At 39.6% G+C, this 16,943-nt stretch overlaps 1 protein-coding gene across 1 annotated transcript in view; it reads right to left on the bottom strand.

Annotated features, from left to right (window-relative positions):
- Btbd9 (BTB domain containing 9) overlaps positions 1 to 16,740 on the bottom strand; it is a 398,183-nt gene extending 381,443 nt beyond the window's left edge. Inside the window, exon 1 of the mRNA XM_076858778.1 lies at positions 16,560 to 16,740. The gene's annotated coding sequence lies outside the window, so the exon portion shown is untranslated. The remainder of the gene's footprint in view (positions 1 to 16,559) is intronic.
- Between the last annotated feature and the right edge of the window lie 203 nt (positions 16,741 to 16,943).

Raw genomic sequence — 16,943 nt, 5'->3', positions numbered from 1 at the left:
ACAAAATCACTTTATTATGCAGTACATTTCTTGGTGTTCTCTCTCAAAGTCTCTAGTGATTGAGTTTCTTTTCAATTTTACAAATACTTTCAGTGGAATGTAAACAAATCTTAACCACAGTATAATTCTGAGAGTACTCGGTATTTAAAAATCTCACTATTTTACCTTTTAATTCAGAAAAATACAAAATTCTTATTCTGGCATTTTTACACAATACACAGGTTTGCATTTTTGGAACAGAGGAAGCCTAGGACCCTTCGTTTTTTAGACACTTCAGTGTTATTTGCTTTATTAGCATAACCTCTACTGCTTTCTATAAGCAAGAGAATCTACGGGAAGAATGTGTTTAAAAATAGAAATTCTGAAAGGAAACCGTTCACACAGCTCAGTTCCAAGAAGATCTCTTCTTAACTAATATTCTAGTCAACAATCAGAGACGGCTTACTTGGAGGGCAGCCCAGCAGAATCACAAGGGAAGAGAGAGGAGGTGATAAATATGACCCCTAAATACCAACTAAAAGTTCACCACTCTTACTTAACCTATGCCCTAACCTAGAGATTACAAAACAAATGACAACTACTATTTCTTCCCTGGTCTTACTTCCCCCACAATTAACAAAAGATACTGCAAAACCAAGTTATTTATAAGTCTTAGCATTCTTAAGTCTTTTCCATAGAAACGATGGTGCAATATGTGGTGGCCAGCCCACAAATGCCTATTTATTCCCAAGGTGCCTTAAGGAATGAGTGCTATGGAAACTAATCAGATGAGTAACAACCTGGGGAAATGCAATCTATTTGGGAAGAAAAAAGAAGGGCATCAGCTCCAGGGAAATAGGCAGCAAACTCTTTTCCATCCTCCTCATGCTCCCAGTCAGGGCTGAGGGGATGAGGGGTGGAAGTCACTGGGTCCCACCAGGTATTCCTATTCTGCCTTCTTCCCTTTCAATGGTCTCATCTTCTGATTTTCCATGGGGTTTCACTCTCTTGGTTCACTCCTCAGTAGAACACAGCATCAGACATTTTACCAACTTTCCCGTCACTTTGAAGCAGCAGTGGCCACAAGAGTGGCTCTTTTCCACATGTGGGCTACCAAGCACTTAAAAACCTGGTTAGTCAAAATTGATAAGCTGTAAGTTTAAAATATACATTATATTTCAGAGACTTAGTAAATTTCATTTTATTTTACTGAGTTCATACTGAAATCATATTTTAGGTACATTAGGCACTATAAAATTCATTAGGTTGCACAAATTAATTTTACCTGATTCTTTTTGCTTTTTTTCTTCAGCATTCCCACTGGAAATTTTTTAATTATGTATGTAACATATATTGTAGCTCACATTTCTGGTGGACAGCACTTCTTTACAGATTGTCTTGGAAGGGCAGTAAAAAGTATCCAGTCACACTGCCTGAATTCAAATCTGAGCACCACCACTTACTACCATGTAACCTGTGATGCACTACTTAACATCTTTCTCTTCTATAAAATCTAACCTTTGATATACTACTTAACATCTTTCTCTTCTGGAAAATGTGGGTAATAATAAAATGCCATCTCAGAGAACTATTGGTAAAATTAAATGAGGTAAAGTAAAGCAATTACTAGGGGCCTAACATATTATAAACACTATTCAATAAATATTTACCATTACTATACTTCTACAGCAACAACTACTACTAATATTCACTAGTAGTACATAATGAAGAAAAAGACAAAGATATAAGTAGATAGAAAGATGGAGAAAGATTTCTTTCTTTTATAGAATCAAGGCAATTCATAGAAAAGTCTCTTTTCAAAGCCCTGGGGGTAAACTTATGAAATAACATCTCCATTTTACTAGATAAAAATGTTTAGAGAAAGCATGGGAATACACAGATAAGGGGCACTGGCTGGTGTTTCTACAGCAGGGTAAAGAACCTCAGCCCGGGCTCTGTAGGACCTGGGCCCTGACTCTCCTACCAGCCAAGTCAGCTCTCCTCTTTGGCTTTTGTTAACCTCACTTGTAAACAAGAAGGGCTAAAAGTTTTCTAAGTCCACTGCACCCTATATATTCTTCTCCCCTCATCCCAAACAGGACCACAGGACAAGAATGACTATACAGAATGCCAACACCATAAAAACATCCAACATAAGCACTGATTGTGCTAGTGCCAGGCCCTCTCATTTGTTGAGCCTACAGTAAAAGCCAGGGATGCACAGCTGACAGCTGTTCTGAGATGTCCACGTCTCCTTTCACACCAGGTCATTAGCGTACCTGGAATAACTACATGAACTCCAATTTGGATGAATGGTTCAACTTAAAATGCCTAGTATTTGATAATTTTGTTTCTTTTCACATCATGTTCTAAAGCAAGTTTGTGATAGTCACACTAGCATTGTATTTTTATTATAGCCTTTCCCAAAATGGACTTGAGGAGGTCTGAAAGCCTTATAACTTCCTTTTCACTGACCTCCTCAATTATTAAGTACTCACTGGGCACACAATACCATTCCTTGAAATTAATTTTCACAATTAAATAGACCTTTAAAGCTTCTAATTCATTTCCCAACTCTCATTTTTCAGATATGAACAGAGAATAATCATCATCTTGTGGCTCATTATACATGCTATAAAATATTTCACCCCAACTGTGAAGCTGGCCATAGTAAATAAGTTTTGTTGCCTTAATCAAGATTTATGATAATATAATAACGTTATTTTTAAAGACCACGTGCCAAAGTAATTCCTAAATTAATAAAAATATTTAGCACTTAACCTATAACACACTTTAAAATCATCACACAATCTTGCAGGTAGCTATTTGCCCATGTGCCCAGGGCCAGTAACAATTGATGGAAGGCCTGTCACCAAGCCTATTTACTTGATTTATTTTACACTAGCCTTCTAAGGCCACATACATAATGGGTCCTCACTTTGTGATGGGAAAATAAATTATTTAGTTTGAACAACCTGACAGTGCTACTATGAAGTTATTACTTCACTGAGAGGGGGGAAATTCCCTTATTAGCCTTTTCTTCGTGCCCAAATAAGAACACTGTTAGTGAATATTCACAGATACCTAGAAATTAGAGATGGGAAGAACTTAAGAATCATAACCATGGCTTTTTACGAACGAGAAAACTGAGAGACTTGTTGAAGGCCACAGCCGTTCAGGGGTAGAACCTGGGATAAATAAGGAAAGATAAGGCACTGGGATCTCAAAGTCCTCACTATCCCTATGGGGTGCCAAGGAGGATAAAATAAAATGCCCGAAGTAAAGAGTACTCCCCTGGCCTCTGTAAAGAGTACTTAGTTGTAGGTGAACACAATGCCTTTATTTTTATTTTTTTAAATATTTTTTTAGTTGCAGTTGGACACAATACCCTTATTTTATTTATTTATTTTTATGTGGTGCTGAGGATCGAACCCAGTGCCTCACCCACCTAGGAGAGCACTCTACCACTGAGCCACAACCCCAGCCCAATGCCTGACATTTAACAGTCATTTTCCTTCCCAGAGTTTCCTCCCTCAATATCCCCATCTTTTGTTATTGTTGTTATAAAATATAATTTAGGATGATGCACTCTATGATGATTTTCTAACATGTATATTGCATTCACAACAGATAAAGTAAATTAGACTCCATTCAGGAACAGATAAACCCTCACCTGAGAGGCTCCAGAGGAAGCAAGCAGCTGATCCTAACTCCCATTAGTTAAGTCTCTACCCTCCAAAAGTTTCAAGAACTTTCAACTCACTGGACTGAGCCCAAACCAGCTTCCTCAAGGTTGAGAGTATGCCAAGTTCACAGTTAGCTTTTCAACCTCATGTTCCACATACACTCTCCAATCCCCTGTCTAGTTTTTATTCCGACTTTCTCCAAGATTATTTATCGTCTTGGCCTCCTCTTTCCAAACTCCACTTCATTCCTGAATCTATGGAAGTCCCACAACCAGCCCATCACTCCACTGAAACTACTCTCACCAAGGCTAACTATGACTTCTGAACTAAAACAATCAAGCCACTTTCCATCCTTACCTTCCTGTGTCACTCTGTAGCATATGACACCTTCCGCCAGGGTCTTCTTGAAGCTCTCTACTCCCCTGGCCTCTGTAACACTCCACTGTTCTCCTTTTACCTCTTGGTCTCTTCTTTCACTACTGCCTCCTTAAGAAGAGTTCCATTCTCCAGGGTGATGCCTTCCAACTATGTTTAGTTACCAATCCTCTGGATATCAACTGCCACTTAACAATTTCCAAATCTCCAACTCTAGCCCAAATCTCTCTTCTGAGTTTCAGACTCACATGTACAGATTCATATGCCTGAGGTATGATGCCACTGAATGTCCCCACTGGCTCCTCAGCTCAACTACTGAACTAATATTCTCTGGTAGAGATTTTTCTGAAGAGCACAGAAAAGGGTAACAGGACGCCATCAGTATCAATTTGAACCTTCCATAACTCAGTTGTGTTAGAGTTTGTAAACAAGTCAGGATGGCACCTGGCATTTTGCCAGAGAAATGTTAGAGTCTGTAAAAAAGTCTGGATGGCACCTGGCAAAATACCAGAGGGAGTGGTTTGTGAAGTAACACCAGTGAGCCATTAAGTGTGGAGATTTCTGATTGGTTGACTGCTGTATCTAGTTTATGCTAATTAAGATAAGCTGTGTGGAATGTATAAATACCGCTCCTGTCCTACAATAAATGGTTCCCTCTCTTGCTGGATCAATCTACACAAGTTGTTCGTCACCCCCCGGTTATTTTGCTGCAGCCGGACTGTGGCAGATGGTGGCCCATATGGGGAGCCCCAGGACACTCGGGGGTAAGTGACGAAAAAAAGTTGCCAGTCCATAGATAGGACGGGAGCATCTGCTCATCCCTGGCAGATAGGGCGAAAGGAAAAATGGTCATTTCGAGAAAATGGAGAAGATTGATACAGTATGTTTGTGTCTTGTTTTGTCTTGGTGTATTGTATTATCTTTGTGATGAGAACATGGAAGGGGTGAGAAGTAAATTATTAAGGGAAGAAGGCACCCCAGTGGAACCAAGAGCAATTAGGGCATGTATTGATAAAAGCCCAGGAACTCTAGTCAGAAAGAAGAAAGTTCAGAGAAGGAAGGATTATCAGGAAAAAAGTTGCAGCAAAAGGCTATTACTGAATACTGTTCGTTACCGGAGGGTGAGTGAATCGACAAGGCAGCTGCCACGCGCGCGAGCGAATCGTGGCGCAGCAAGGACCTTCCAACGGTGTCATTGTTGGTATAATTTTTCCAAGGGCTTCTTGCATGGAGCCATCAAGTTGCTTGGTATTGTGGCATTTTGTATCCTCCCTTTCTGTTTGTAGCAGGTTATTTATGGTGTTTGTGTAAAAACCACTATGGTCGTTATTTAAATTAAACAAAAGGGGGAAATGTTAGAGTCTGTAAACAAGTCAGGATGGCGCCTGGCATTTTGCCAGAGAAATGTTAGAGTCTGTAAACAAGTCTGGATGGCGCCTGGCAAAATGCTAGAGGGAGTGGTTTATGAAGTAACGCCAGTGAGCCATTAAGTGTGGAGATTCCTGATTGGTTGACTGCTGTATCTAGTTTATGCTAATTAAGATAAGCTGTGTGGAATGTATAAATACCGCTCCTGTCCTACAATAAAGGCTCCCTCTCCTGCTGTATCAATCTACACAAGTTGTTCGTCACCCCACCCCACCCCCACAGTTGGAACATTATTGCTACTCTGTAGTCTAGAAATAGAATGCCTAATCAGATATGTATTACCTCATTTGGGAAACAAAGTACCAATGTGTAAAAGCAAACAAGAGTACATAAGGCTAAGCCTCCCTACACTAAATGCTTAGCCCTCGGATAAGAATCCGCTGAGCCTGTGACAGCACAAACAAACCCTACTTCCTACTGAATGCCCTAGTGTCCTGTGTCTTTGTGCATATCTGCCTCCACTGTCCTTCATTGTTTTTTCTTTTTAATAATTTTTTTTTAGTTGTCGATGGACTTTTATTCTTATTTATTTATATGCAGTGCTGAGAATCGAATCTAGTGCCACAAGCCCAGCCCTCCTTTATCATTTGTTTGTTTCAAAAAAATACCTGAGACCGGGTAATTTATGGAGAACAGAAATTTACTTGATCATAGTTCTGGAGGCTGGGAAGTATAAGGTCAAGGAATTAGCACTTTCAGTTGTCTGGTGACGGGTGTGTCCTCCAGAGGAGAGAAGCAGTATGTCCCCCTGTGGCAGAGGAAAAAGGGAAAGCTAACTAAATGCTGTGTGAAGGGAGAAGCCTCCACAGCCTAATCATCTCTCTCTTTTTTTTTTTAATTCCAGAGTCCTTTGTCTTAAAAGTGGCACCACCACACAATAATCCATGCTAGACCTGAAAGTCTCCCTTGACTCCTTCTCCTGGACCCCACCATATCTAATTAGCTCTGATTTCACCTCCTGGATATTCCTCAAATTTATCACTTCTACACCTAAAAGCTTCTAGATCCGATTTCAATTACCCCTCACCTGGGGGTAATTATATCAAGAGCTTCACAACTATTTCCCTGCCTCCTATTTTGTCCCCCTTAATTCCACCTCCACTTTGTCTGCAGAAGTAATCTAAAATGAAAATGTAATCATGCTACTCCCCTGCTTAACACTTTTCTAATGATTCTCCAATTAAAGAGTTCTCAGGTCAGACCACTCTCTATACCCATTAGGCATGGCCTGGAACATATCTCTCAATCTCTATATTTTCCCTTGTGGATGTCCCACAGGATTGAATGAGAGAATACCTATAAAGCACTTAGTACAGTTCCTGGCATATACTATTAAGCTGCTTAACAAATGAGAGTCAACAATGATCCCATTATTGGGCTAGTACATAAGTTCATTGCCAGGGCAGAAGGGGCCCTCTTTAAACCAACCTTGCTCACCGCTCTAGGCCCCTTCTGAGGACACGCTGCCTCTCACATTCTGCTCCAGAAACAGGAAGCTAGTTATGGTTACTTTGCCTTACATACCTCCCATCTAACAAACATTCTCCCCTCACCCACTAAATAGGGAAGACCTTATTTTGTAAGCCTTGTGAAGTGTCACCTTCACCAAAAGACACCTTCTCTAAGCACCAGAGCTTATTAAGTTTTCTCCTCAAATCATTAGCTAAGTATCTTAGCACGTAAATTCTAATAGTCTTCTGGATATATTTTGATCACAGCTTTTACCATTTTACACTATAAACATCTAACTTTAAAACTGTGTCTCCCTCTAAGATTACAAATTCTTTGAGGGAACAGACCATGAAACATTCTCCTTTGTACCCACTATACCTATTATAACCTAGCAAGAGGTCTACACACATTTCTTAAATGAAAGAGAAACTGCCTGGACCACTACTCCCCAATTCCACCTGAGATTAATTTTTTACCTTAAAGCCACACCAGACTCTAATACAACTACTTATGTGGAAGTAGAAGCTAGAGTGCGGCTGAGGTGGGAGAGCACATGGGCCTGGGTTCAATCCTTAGCACCACATTAAAAAAAAAAAATTACAATAAAGTATTGTGTCCATCTACAACTAAAAAAAACTTTTAAAAAAAGAAAAGAAGTTAGAGTGGGAGCTACTCACCAGCCCACTTCATGCCTATGTGCTCCTAGATGTAATCCAGCCTGAAACAGAATGCATGAGTGATTTCAGAAGTTTCTCAATCACTGACAAATAAATGCAGGCAACAAAGAATTAATTGAAGGCCCTAGAGAAACACTCACAAGAGGTAGCAAAAAACAGTTTCTCTAGCCTTAGGAGAACTGACAAACTCTCATGGGGTGATTTCTCAATGTCAAAGGAATTACATTACCACTGAAAGAAATGGCACATAATTACTTCAATAGTTAACAAAGCATACATATTTTTATATTTAGATAATTAAACATTTAATTGAGGGTGACAGAACAATAGAGAGCCAAGGAATCAATGAAAACGGTGCAAAGGCACATGAGATTATTACTCCTACAAAACACCAAACCAATTATCAGAGAGAAATTCCCCCAAGCCACCAAATATGTATGTAAATGAAGAGATGGCTCCATAGTGGTGCTTTTAATGCAGGCCAGGAAACCTTGAGTAATGTTGGTGCACATTAGTAAGGTGATGAGCCAAATTAGGAGTTAAAAAAAAAAAACTAGCAAATTTAAATTCTCACAATCCAAATTTGCTATTTTAGGATAAGTTAGTATTAAGAACATCATGCCATGTACTTTGTAGGCAGTAATGTACTGATATGGAATAGCCTCCATGATATCAAGAAGAGCAAGATGCAGTATCTCTTATGTATTTTTAAATTTTGTACCGTATTCATATATTACCTCCTTAAAAAGTAATTTTAAAAAAGGTAATGAGTTCACAGTAGATGAAATATTACAAAGGGAATTTCTCCATCTGACTGTTTCAATTCTAAACTTCAGCAAGGTACCAAAACTATAGCATAAATATCAGCTGGCCTTACATAAGTGATGTTCAGGCTGTTAATATAAGACTCAAAATAAACAGAAATATGTAATTGGTTTAACTGCTTTCCAAAACACTTTCCAAAATACTTTACTACTATGTGGTAAATTTGAAGATCTGCATACCATATAGCTCAGGAATTCTATCATACACACCCACAGCAAGGTGTGCTCGCAAGAAGGCCAGAGATTTTCAGTAGATAAATACATATATCAACAGGGGAATGTATAGGGAGAGAATAGAAAGGACAGAAGAAAGAGGGGTGATGCTTCTGCAAAAAACCTTTTTGATTGTGGAACCATGTTAATATTTCGCAGACCAAAAAAGGACAACAAAAAAATTTTAACAAAAATGGAGGAAGGAAAGCCTAACATGAAATACAAACAAAATCATATGAACCAAATTGTATTTCAGATGAATAACAACAATACTGAATGAAGGTAGGGGATAAATAATCCCTGTAACCTTGGAACACACCATCTGAACTACAGGCTAACATTAAAAAAGAACACTGAACTCTAGCTAATGGATTTCTTTTTCACAGAGGAATGGGTTAGCAATTTTGAATCTAATTTCTGGGTCCATTAGAAGTTGCAAATAAATATGCTGATAAAGGGAGCTAGGTTCTCCTTGCTAGAGAAAAGAGTTACAAATAAGTAAAGCAGAATGGACAGAATAAACCTTATAGTGTAGGCCTGGAATAGGAGGTGTCAGCATGAACTGGTGGTTTTTATAGTTAGCAATTACAAAATATAGAAATGTGTGGGATGGACACACACACACACACACACACACACACACACACAAGCTCTGTGTTAAAAGGGCCTAGAAGCAATTATAAGGGTAGCTATGGACATATCTAACACTGAGATCTTGTTTCTAAATACATACACTTTTCCACCAAGGACTCCTTTCAGAAATAACTAAAAAGAATATAGACTATCTTGTATCAGAAAATAAGAAAATAGTAAAAGAATAATGGAAATATGTCACAAAGATACAAAGCCAGCTTTAAAGGGCTCCCATTGGGCAAACCTGGCGTAATTTGAGTAAACAGACATAAGAATTAAACCCACTGAAAACGTAGGAATCCATCTATGACATTGAAGAGCTAATAATTAACTAGTCAATTAATTAACAGGGAAAGCTAATCAATAAATATAAAGGAAATGATGAAATTAGAAAATTTGGCAACGATCATGACAATAATTCAGGAAAGAGTCAATGGATGCTAAAATTAACAGGTACAAATTCAAGAAATAATAGGAGATTTACATAGTCTCCAAGTATATCCCCAGAAGATATTACTAACAAAGGAAAAACTAGTGATTACAGTGGAGAAATCAGGCACACCATCTTAAATGATCCAAGTGAACATCCCTAATGAGACAAATAACATCATCAGCCTCTTGACATGAAACAGAAAAACACAAAACTTCACATTTATAGTGTTCCTGCCAAAAATGCATAATATGGTCCAAGGATGACCAGCAAACCTCAAATGAGAGACACTGTATCAAAACAAAACAAAACAGGGGGCAGGGTGCTGGGGCTGGGGCTGGGGCTCAATGGTAGAACGTTCGCCTAGTATGTGCAAGGCGCTGGGTTCGATCCTCAGCAACATAGAAAAAATTAATAAATAAAGTAAAGATATTTTTTAAATTACATCAATCTTTAAAAAAAATTTTTTTTAATTAAAAAAAAAAGGACCTACATAAAATGTCAGGTAAGGACATTTTGAAGGCAAAGAACTGTCCCAGACTAAAGGAGACCAAATGAAAGCAGATGTATGCATCTTTTTCCCCTTGTTTGTTTTGCATGACAGGTTTCTGTTGTTTTTGTTTCTATAAATAATATTCATGGATATATCAATTGGGACAACTGATGAAACATGATTAAGGCCTGTAGGTCACATAGTAGTATTTGATGATTATAATGTGGTAAAAGAATCTTCTAGATTTTTTTTTTTTAAAGAAAGAGTGAGAGAGAGTGAGAAAGAGGGAGAGAGAGAGAGAATTTTAATATTTATTTTTTAGTATTTGGCGGACACAACATCTTTGTCTGTATGTGGTGCTGAGGATCGAACCCGGGCTGCACGCATGCCAGGCGAGCGCGCTACCGCTTGAGCCACATCTCCAGCCCCATCTTCTAGATTTTAGAAAATGCGCACTGAAGGATTGGATATTTACAGCTGCAACTTAAAACAGTTCAGGGGAAACTGAGAAAAAGATAAAATAAATGTGATAAAATTTAACATTAGGAGAGATGTGGTGAAGGTTATAGGAAAATTCTTTTTACTATTCTTGCAACTTTTCTATATAGATAAGATTAGGTTAAATTTTTTTTAAAAAGTTAAGCAGACAACTGATACTAGCTGTGGGTAGAGGTAGTGAAGTTAAGATCTGATTAACATCCAAGAATTATCAAAATATAAACCTAACTCTCCTGATGAAACCAATTATGTTCTATATACACCTTCTAAGGAAAACGAGATTTGGAATATGATACATCTTACTTAGGATGTTACTCAAGAAAAAAAAAAATTGTGAAGTACCCAAAGGACTTAAATATAAATTAAACAGACTCAATGAACCCTACAACCCAAAGTCACTGTGAAACTGAAACGTGTGCTTTCAGATAGTGGTTGTGCAAGTACTTTTTTTCTAGAAGTTTGAATGGTAGATCACCTTACCTAGAATGTTTAGTTATGTTTCACATTAATTATTAAAACTATTAAGTATAAATAAAATTTTATAAAACTTATACAATAGGATAAAAATGAAAGCATTCTAGTTATATCAGTACTAAAGCTGATGTTATAGATATAAAACTTCAAGGAATCCACAACAAATTTATGAAAACTTGCTTTATATTTTAAAAACCATCAATTTGGGGCAGGGGGAGATACTGAGGATTGAATCCAGGGGTGCTCTAATACTGAAATACAGCCACGGCCCTTTTTTAAAATTATTTTTTATTTTCAAACAAAGTCTCACTAAGTTCCCAGGCTAGCTTTGAACTTGAGATCCTTCTGCCTCAGCCTTCCAAGCCACTAGGATTACAGGTGTGTACCACCACACCTGGCTAACTCATAATCTTAAGAGCATTTCCAGGAAATATTGTGGATACAATATTTTGTATTTTTCCAGAAAAATTCAAGCATGTGCTATAAGAAACAATATTAGCTGATAAAATAATTTCATATGAATAAAAATTTATGGTTATCTAAAAATATGTCCACATAATTATTTAAAATCCACAAATTCTTCAGTCTATCCTCCAAAAATGTGGAGTCTCTAACTGCCTCATCTTGAATATAGACTGGACTTAGTGACTCACAACAAAGAGAATATAGCAGAAGTAAAAATGTATGTATTCAAAATAGAACATAAAAAGCATATGAAACTCCTGCTCTCTCTTAAATCACTGCTCTGTATAAAGACAGCAGACATGTTGTGAGGACATTCAAGCAACCCTAAGAAAGACGTGAGGCCACTGTTAACAGCCAGCAAGGAACTGAGGTCTCATGCCAACAGTCATCTAAATAGACCCTCTCAGGAGCACATCCTTCAGCCCAATGAAGCTTTCAGATGACAGCTGCAGCACTGGACAAAAGTTTGACTATAACTCATCCATCACTCTGAGGCAGAAGTACCTGGCTAAACAGCTTCTGAATTCCTCACCCATAAAAATTGTCAAATAAAAACTATTGGTTGTAAACAAGCAAGTCTGAGGATAACTTGTTAGCAACAGATAATAAATACAGTATTTAAGAGATATTCCATTTGCAGAATTATAATTTTGTAGAAATATTTGGAGTAGAATTATATAAAATTGACTGTTATTTATGAGATAATCACAGTCCATATTACCAGGAATGTAGAAAACAGGATCAAAGTGCAAGGAACGAATCAAACTGGAATAACTATAGTAGACCATAAATAGAAAACATTTATTTTATGAATAGATTTAAAAATAAACATTTTAATGGAAGAAATAGTGGTGTGGACAGAGGGAGATTAGCTGGGAAATCTCAAGTATTACATTATTTGGGGTGAGGTTTTAAGGGATTAAAAAATTCTGCATTTATTTTAAATGTCATTAGCTTGAAAACTACAGTTCCTTCTCTAGAAGCTTTTGTACTTGTCTATAAAGAAGTAGTTTATTTAGAATTGCCTGACAGTCAACTAAAAATGCTGTGCATCTCTTTACAGGAAAATCAGCTTTGGGGCCTTTAATTGTCTAGCTCCCTTTCCCTTCTATCCCTAGTTATTATCTTTGACCATTTGAGCAATTACTAAAATCCTAACTTCCTCCACAAATGTTTTATAAATCAGCAGAAATGAGATTATATTTCTCCATCAAAACATTCACATGCTAGAACCCCATGCTGATACCAAGAATTGACATGAAGTAGAAAGAGAACTGGCTCCAGAGTCCAAGTTTGGGGATGCAGCCCAGTGCCATCTCTCACTGGCCAGAAACTACAGAAACTGTTCTCCCCATTCTGGAACTGAGTTGCTTTATCAGTACAATGGAGATAATTCTTATAATAACCTTGTAAATTTAACATTAAGTAATACATAGTCAAGCATCATGGTGCATGACTGTAATCCAGTTACTCAGGAGGCAAAAGCAAAAGGATCACAAGTTCAAGCCTAGCCTCAAAAAAAAAAAAAAAAAATTAAAAGGATCGGGATGAAGCTCAGTGGTAAAACTCCCCTAGGTTCAGTCCCTGTACCAAAAAACAAAACAAAAGGATTATTTAAAAAAAAAAAATAAAAAAGCCTTCACATAATGGAACTACTCAGTGACTGCTAGTCATTAATGTCTCTTGTGTTAGGCAGCTTTCCATCACTGTGACAAAATACCTGAAAAAATTAAAAGCAAGAAAGATTTACTTTGGTTCATGGTTTCACGTGGTTTTTATAGTCCACGGCAGGCTGTGGTGACCCGATATCACAGCAGGGATTAAGTAGTGGACCAATGCTGCTCACACCTCATGGTGGCCAAGAAGCTAAGACCAAACAGGAAGGGGCCAGGATCCCAATATCCCCTTTGAGGGCATGGCCTGAATGACATACTTCCTTCTAGTAGCCCCATCTCCTAAAAGTTCGACAACCTTCTAATAATGCCACAGGCTGGTGACCAAGCCTTTAGCGTATAGGCCTTTGGGGGGATATTTGGATATTTAAAATCCAAACTATAACAACTCTTTTGCCTATATGCATGCTATAGTTTGGATTTCAAATATTACCCAAAGGATCATGTGTTAAAGGCTTGGTTTCCCATCTGAGGTACTACTGGGAGGCAGTGGAGCCTCATGGGAAGCTTTATGTCACTGGGAGCCTACTATAAAGGGACTTTGGGACCCTAGTCTCTGTCTATCCATGATGTGCTGCCCCCTCCATTGGAAAAAAAGTAATGGGTCTACCCAATTTGGAACTTCTAAAACTGTTAGCCCAAACAAACTTTTTCTTAAGTTGATTAACCTCAGGTATCTGTAGTAATAGAACATTGGCTAAAAAAATGCATGGTGAGTATACCTCCCAGATCAAGAAAACAAGGACACATACCATCAGAATATTTTTGCCTCTTATATTCAGATGCAAAAGGCAGCCAAGAGGTTAAAGTGGAACTTGTTATAATTTCTAAAACATCAAATAGCTTACAAGTTGAAATCAAAACAACACACCTAGCCACTCCACAAGTATTAAGGCAGTCTTATCAACATCCCATTGATTAACAAGATAGAGCCTACAGGCAAGATGGAGTGGGGGTTGTATTAGAGTAAAGTTAAGATAAAAATAAGTGTTACTCTTAAAGGATATTCTATTCAAAGTAGTATCAGGTTGTTATACATAGTTTAGATTTTGATTACTAATTGGAATAAAGGCTTACTAATGCCCATGTATTTTAGGTAGTCACCAGCACATCTCTGTTTCTAAAACCTACCTGATTGTGCTTACGCTTCTATTGTAAATTTACTAAAATGATGTACCCAAAGTAGTTATTCTTCCCACCCTGTTGAACTTTATCTCTACATTAGTCCCCTGAGAACTTCTGCTCTAGTCATATAAGTCTCCTCAATATATTCTCCCAATAATCAAATTCACATCAACTTCTCAGCATATGATTTGGGATCTCTTTTCTAATTCAAATTTTTACACTTCTTTCAAAGATCAGCTCAAGCCAGGTATGGTGGTGCACACCTGTAATCCCAGTGACTGGAACGACTGAGGCAGGAGTATTGCAAGTTCCAGAACAGCCCCAACAACTTAGTGATACCCAAAGCAATGTAGGGAGACCCTGTCTCAAATTTAAAAATGTAAAGGACTGGGGATGTGGCTTGGTGGCTAAGACCCCTGGGTTCAATCCCCAGTACCAAAAATAAATAAGTAAGTAACAAAGACCAGCTCAAATCTTACTTCTTCCAAAGAGTTCTGTAAATCAAACCATATGTTTTATCTTTTCTAAATCTTCATTGTACTTATAGTTCTCACATCACAGTTTACATAGTACCTCATTTGGGTTCATAATTCTTTTTTTTATACCTGCTTTCTTTTACTAGCTAGACTGTTTGCTCTTGAAGGAAAAGTGCCAGGTCTTCATATCATTTGCAACCCCACAATCTTCCTCCCATAGCTAGCATAACACTGGAGAGACAGGGCACATGAATTAAGTACACAAAGGACTGCACAAGATGTTTTCTGTATAGATAAACCACTTAGGCAGAGTGTGCTACATAACAAATATGTGCCTACTCTGTGGCAAGTACTTGTCTATGTGCTGGAGATATGGCAAAGAAGAAAACAGGCTATTCCTGTTCTAAAAGGTACTGGAGTTCAGAGAGGAAAGTTTTAATTCAGAGTACTTTTAAGTATTACCAAACAAGGTTTACTGGTTCCAAAACATAAGAATCTCGGGTAACATAACTCTTTACAGATCCTGTGTTATGAAACTTAATTGCAGAATTTTAGTGAAAACTTAATATTCCCCAAATTTCTTGCACAAATATTGATTAAATTTCAGTAGACTATCTTTTACAGATATAGGCAATGCCTTAGTTACAGAAAAAAACTGTCTTCTTTCCTACCATCAATGCTCCCCTCTTCCTAAGGATGGCAACTACAACCGACCACACAACTACCTACAAAGGAGTCAGGCCTACCGAGAAGAGAGCACTGGGCTGATGATCCGCTGCACCTCTACACTCCAGCTTCTCCAATCAAGCCCACACGTTGAACAGAATCTCTGTTTTCCACCTGGTAAATAGCAAGCCTGTACTTCTTTGAGGAAAAATAACAACAAAAAATAATGCTTCCATACTTTTTTGGCCTTAATAATTACAAAAGCACACATGGGTCTGGGAAAAGTAACAGCAGATTTGACTCCATGGAAAGGAAGTAACAACTGAAGATGCGTTTCAGCCCCTTGGCCTCAAAATCTGTAACAACGCCAAGATAAAAATGCCAGGGAAGCACGTGGACACACACGTGAGGTTGGAAAGTGCAGGCAACAGGTTGGCCTTAGGTATCTACACTGACAGGTCGCCTTCCCCAGGTCGTGGGTGTGTCTGACGCTCACGCAGGCACTGATTCACAACTCTCTCCATAACAACCGGCTCCCACTCGGAGATGCGACAGGGCAGGGGAGATGCCTGCCCCAGTCCCAGACTTTCCCAGCCCCAACCCTGGGGGCCTCAGGTGTCGCCTCCCGTGGGTCTCGCGCCACCGCTCCTAAGGCAGGATGCGAGGCTGCTGGGGAACCTGGGCTTCTAATTCGAACTCCTCAGTTTGGAAGCCAGACCGAACCACCTTGAAACCCCAGACACCTACTCCCCCCTACACCTTCTAGGACTAGGAGTTTCCCCCGACCTCCTGCTACCGCTTTCCGGGAGCCGGGGTCCCGGAACTGACCCTCGTCAGCCCCCGTCCGCGCTCCTTCCCCGCCCCCGGAAAAAAGCGGCAGAGGGCGGGGAGCGGCGCGCGCGGGTACGGTGGGGGCGCGCGTTCCCGCGCCCCGGGCCCGCGCAGCAGGTGCGGCCAGGCCCCACCTCTCCTGCGAAGCTCTGGCTACTCACCCCAACGATGTTCCTCTGCGACCTAGTCGCCCCCACAGACGCCTCTTCCGCTAGCTGCGCGCCCGCCTCGCAGCCACCGCCCCCTAAGTCGCTGCCGTCGCTGCCGTCCTCGGTGCCGTCCTCGCTGCCGCCGCCGCCGCCGCGGCGCGCGTCCGATTTCACGCACACCGCCGTGGCCGCGCACGCGCCTCTGCGCGCTGGCGTCACTTAGCAACCGACCGTTCTCGGGTGGGCTAACCGCCGGGGTTTAGGCCCCAAGGGGCCTCGGGCGGGTTCTGCGGCTTTCCTCCACCGCCCAGACCCGCTGCCCCGGCTGAGCAGGGCCCCCCAGGGTGTGGCTACCCTGCGGGCACCTGGCTCCGGGTAAGTCACGTCACCACACGT

The sequence above is a fragment of the Callospermophilus lateralis genome, chromosome 6 (genome assembly GCF_048772815.1).
Source record: "Callospermophilus lateralis isolate mCalLat2 chromosome 6, mCalLat2.hap1, whole genome shotgun sequence".
Taxonomy (NCBI): domain Eukaryota; kingdom Metazoa; phylum Chordata; class Mammalia; order Rodentia; family Sciuridae; genus Callospermophilus; species Callospermophilus lateralis.
This window is presented reverse-complemented; position numbering and strand designations above follow the sequence as displayed.